The 5,148-nt window shown below is 41.2% G+C and overlaps 1 long non-coding RNA gene across 1 annotated transcript; it reads right to left on the bottom strand.

The window, feature by feature from the left end:
- Positions 1–407: 407 nt before the first annotated feature.
- On the bottom strand, positions 408–3,893 carry LOC132396296 (uncharacterized). Its single transcript, XR_009512932.1, has 3 exons — positions 3,784–3,893; positions 3,421–3,692; positions 408–617 (listed from the first exon to the last, which is right to left on the bottom strand). It is a non-coding gene; the product is annotated as an uncharacterized LOC132396296 (long non-coding RNA).
- Between the last annotated feature and the right edge of the window lie 1,255 nt (positions 3,894–5,148).

The following is a 5,148-nucleotide window of genomic DNA, read 5'->3' as shown; positions in this document are numbered from 1 at the left end:
GGTGCAGGGGGTGGCATGGGTGCAAACACACCTAGTCTTGACAAACCTGGCAAGGTTATTTGACTCCAAACAATTAGCTTACTGATAATTTCTGAATGTCTCTCAGGTGCTTCCCTCCCCTTCCCCTCCTCCTTCCTCTTTCCCAACCATGATTCCTCTCTCCATGCCTCCTTCCCTCTGTCAGTCTGCAGCAGAGACCCATATCAGAATCAGGTTTATCATCCCTCATAAGTCATGAAATGTGTTTTTTTTTGTGACAGCAGTACGGTGCAATACATAAAATTACTATAGTATTGCGCAAAAGTCTTAGTCATGTGCCCAAGACTTTTGCTCAGTACTGTAAATGACTTCTCTCAAGACTAAGGAATCAGTCAACAATATATACTGCTGAGACCAACCTACAGTAAGTGAAATGTTCTGGTTGCTAAAAAGAAACATCACAGGTGATCAGAATTAATGCGGTTCATTTTCCACGCCTCTGACTTTGAGCTTCCATCGTGACTCATTTCTATTTCATCTGAGTGATCCACCAGAAATGCTCTATTGTGTGATAGGAGCCCGATGAATTTAAAAATAAGCACTGTTCTGAAATTCACTTGCGGATCCTTTTAAGTGATCTGAAACAAAATAAAAAAAGCAGGCTCTTTTATCATTGTTCTGTGAAAATATTCCTTGTATAATGGAATAAGTTTGCTACAAGGTTATAGTAAAGGTTATAAATGAGCTCACTACAGCTTTCTTGACAGCTGGAGGGCAGGGTCTTGCAATAATCTTAATTAGCTTGCTATGGGCATTTATTACAATGTTGTATTTTTTCTGTAATTATGCCAAAGGGAGTAAGTCACTGATGGAAGGAAATACCATAAAGTTTTAGTCAGTGCAACTAGGTCAAAGCCTTAGTCTAGTCACAACAATCCTTAATGCCAGTATGTTTGGTATCTCCTTATAATTGTATGATATATGGAATAATTCTCCTCCTCAAGTCCTTCTTCAAGAACAATGAGGTCCTTCTGCACCACTGAAGCATTTTTATGAGCTACTTTGTTTCATCTAAGTAAATGCAAAGTCCTTTTCACTCAGGCGGTGTTGCTTATTTTCTTGTTTGATCAATCTTACACCTCCTTCAGCTAAATCCGGTTCTATATTGGTCGTAAACCATGAACCTATTATCAAAACCATACAGCTCTCTGTAGGCTTAATTATTATCTTTACTTCAACATACAGTGCATCTTAACTGGTCACCAGTGACTGTTTAGGGATGCCTGACCTGCTGAGCAACTAAAACACTTTGTGGATTGCTTTACAAGTGTTTTGTGTATCACTTGCACAGTGATCTGACACCTACAAGGTTGTAACATGAATTAATATACAAATCACCATTAATGCACCCTGTGCAGTGTTCTCATGAGAGAATATTGATGAGAGAAGAAAAGGCTGGACGGAATATTCTTTGTGCTCGGGTTTAAAAGGAAAAAAGGGAGAGAGTCCATAACCACTTGACAGGGTAGGATTGATATCACACATGGAGGGTACTTTCTATTAAAAGCTATAGAGAAATCAGGAGATTCATGTTATCTCAAAGTTTGGTTAGAAAATTGAGAAGTTGCTATCACAAGATAAATACAACACAACACACACAAAATGCTGGCAGAACTCAACAAGTCAGACAGCATCTATAGAGGAGAATGGCCAGTCAATGTCTCAGGTTGAGACCGCAATGGAGTGCTTAGCATGTGTTGCTCAAGCTTTCCAGCATCTGCAGAATCCTTTGTGTCTCAGAAATACAACACAAATAAATAGAAGGAAAAGGTAGAGTCCTGTACAGAAGTCTTGGGCATTTTTATATAGCTAAAGACTTTTGTACAGTACTGTATCTGTCAATGTTGGGTGGAGAGCAAGTCTGTAAATCTGGCGGAAGGAAAAGGTGTTGGGAATGGTGAGGGTGGAATATCGTGGGAATGGTGTGGGACGGGTGGCAGAGAAGGAGTGCTGGAGTGGGTGGGTGGCATGGGTACCCAGCCCTGAAACACCAGGCAAGGTCATTTGATTCCAAATAATTGGTTTATTAATCGTTACAGAATGTCCCTCTGGTGTGTTGCGCTTCCTCTTCCCTCTCTTCCCCTTTCACAAGCATGATTCCTTCTCCCTGTCACCTTCCCACTCTCGGTCCACAAAAGAGACCCATATCAAAATCAGGTTTATCAACACTCACATATCGCATGAAATTAGTTTGATTTTGTGGCAGTACTACAGTGCAATACTACAGTGTAATACAGTAGGAGAATGCTCATATGAAGTTCACAATTGATCACTTGAGTCAAATCATAAACACAGGAGAATATTCAGGTGATAGAAATCCAGAGCAGCACACAAAAAAAAATGCAGAGTAACTCAGCAGGTCACACACCACCTTATGGTGAGGGATAAAGAGTCAATGCTTCGTGCTGAGTACTGATAAAGAATCAACTCTTTGTTCCTCTTTGTAAATGGTGCTTGATCTGCTGAGTTCCTCCAACATTTTTTCAGTGGTAATTGGACCAAAATGCCTATTCTTATGCTTCATATTCAATATAATCCTGATGAGGGTTGATAGGTGGCAAGGCAGATTATAAAAAGAATGACAGTGTCCTCTAACCTGATGGCACAAACATTGATTTTTCTGTTAGTCACTCCTTTCCCCCCCACCACTTTTTTTGTCTTTTCCCCATTCTGCTTACCCTGTCACCTCTTCTCTTCTCCTTCCAGCCCTCATGACCTGCTCATCATCTCTGTCTGTTTCCCCACCTCCTTCCCTTTATTCCATGGTTCACTGTCTTCTCCTATCAGATTCCTTCTTCTTCAGATTCCTTACTTCTTCCACCTCTCACCTCTCAGCTTCTCATATCACACCCCCTACCCCAAACCACCCACCTTCCCCCTCATCTGGTCCGACATATCATCTGCTAGCTTCTACTCCACCCCAGCTTCTGGCTTCTGCTCCATTCCTTCCTAGTCCTGATGAAGGGTCTCTGCCTGAAGTGTTGGCTCTTTATTTCCCTCCAGAGATGCTGCTTTGTGTGTGTTGCAAAAGAAAACTGACCACTGGTTTAGGAATTTCCATGACAACAATGTTGCTCTCCAGTATTTAGTTTGGCAGCACACCTTTTCCTTTGTTATTGTTGATGTTTCTCCAGATGGTTGCTATAACTCAAAGCTGAAGACCAACCCAAACAGAGGGCATGTTGCTATAGTATCACGTTTATATCAAACATTAACTTAGCTTGTTGCTTGTTAAGTAAAAGTACCAGCACTAGATTTTCTTGAGATAACCAAGCTAGCCTGCATCACAGCAGGAGTTCCAACTTCATGTGGTTTCTTGCTTGGAAAACATAGAGCAGCACAGCACAGTACAGGCCATTTGGCCAACAATCTTATGCTTACCTTTTAACCTACTGTAAGATTAATCTACCCCTTCCTGCTCTTATCCATTTGTGGCATCTTCCTTCAGTTCCAATGCATGTTCACTTTACAGTTACTTGCAAAAGATGGTCAAGATTGGTAAGTTCTCCTGATGACAGACAATAGTCAACAAAAAAGTGTACCCTCCAGTTTCGGAGATCAAATTTGAGTGGACGTTAGGCTTCTTTCACGTTGGTGGTTAGACTTTTACTTTTCTTTCTCTTCTTCCTTCTTTTATTCTCTGCCCAATTTACCTTTCAAAACACAAGCGTGAATCATATAGCAATGACAATCAATGTAGAAAGGCAATCATATTCCATTGCTTTAAATCATGGTTAATCTTACCTTAATCTGTTGAGATCAGGGGCTTCAGACTTAATATAATACAGATTTAAATGGATTTTCTCTCTCTCTCTCTCTCTCTCTCCTCTCTCTCTCTCTCTCCTCTCTCTCTCTCTCTCTCTCTCTCGCTCTCCTCTCTCTCTCTCTCTCTCTCTCCCTCCTCTCTCTCTCTCTCTCTCTCTCTCTCTCTCTCTCTCTCTCTCTCTCTCTCCCCCGCCCCACCCCCCAAAGGTTTGTACTGAGTCAGCTTTGATGACCTACTGTGTCTTGCTAATGGTCTAAACTCAAATAGATCAGTTCGGATTCATGGAGAAATCTTTCAACAAAGCAATGCAAGGAACGAACATGCAAAATAGGACCACCTGATTGACGTAGGTACTATAAGTCATCATGTTTACATAATTTCAGTTCACCTAGACTGTGGACAATATTAAGCAAAAGTTTTGAACTACGTAATTCCATAAATCACTTAACACAGCACAAGGAACCAATACAGGATGATTTGAATAATCTATGAAGAGGAGAACCACAGGAGATATCAATAAGTTATCTGATTAATAAACAGAAAGAAAATGGGCAATAATTTAATCTTAAATATTTTTACTGCATATTGTAAGAGTGTTCTGATCTGAGCATAGAACTTTGGTTATTCTAAATACAGAACTCTAAGATATCCAACCATACAAGAACATTAACACTCAGTCTTCTTCCTTATTAATTCCCAAGTGGGCAGTTCACCATCCTTGGGTCATCAACCTTGGGCGAGGCAGTTGCAGCTCCTTCCGATGATGGACCATGGCAGACTTGTCTGATGACAGCTTCTCACTCCAGGCTTCCTCCCGCAATGGATCCTTGCTTTGGCCTCCTGACCCGCAGCTGTCATTGTTGCCTTTCCAAGACTGAAACTGTCTGCTTCCCCCAAGACAGAACTTGGCTGACAGCTGATAATTTGAGCGTTCTGGTGAACTTCACTCTTTCTGCACAACTGATGCTCCCGATCTCCCAGATGGCTGTTCCGAACCTCACCTGTTGGCGTCATTCCAGAACTCCTTGACAGATGCCCAGGGCTTTAACTGTTGAACATTTCTAGGCCATGCACCATATGCAATGGCAGACTGTTTCTGCATCAATGCTGCAATCACAGAAACTAAAGCCTGAATAATAGCAGTACCATCTGAAGTGCACTAAAATACTTTTAAAACTCAGTTATTTAAAATAATTGTTCCTAAGGGTCAGTATTATAATTTAAGCTTCCTGCTCTAATATTCTTGTTTATACCTCTCTCCTCTTATACCCATCACCCCTGCTGAGGCATAGGCCACTGGCAGCATCTCATCAGAGTCCTTTATCCTAGGTTTGTCTTTCAAA

This window comes from Hypanus sabinus, chromosome 7, assembly GCF_030144855.1.
Source record: "Hypanus sabinus isolate sHypSab1 chromosome 7, sHypSab1.hap1, whole genome shotgun sequence".
Taxonomy (NCBI): Eukaryota; Metazoa; Chordata; class Chondrichthyes; order Myliobatiformes; family Dasyatidae; genus Hypanus; species Hypanus sabinus.
The sequence above is the reverse complement of the archived record's forward strand: the minus strand, read 5'-3'. Positions and strand labels throughout refer to the sequence as shown.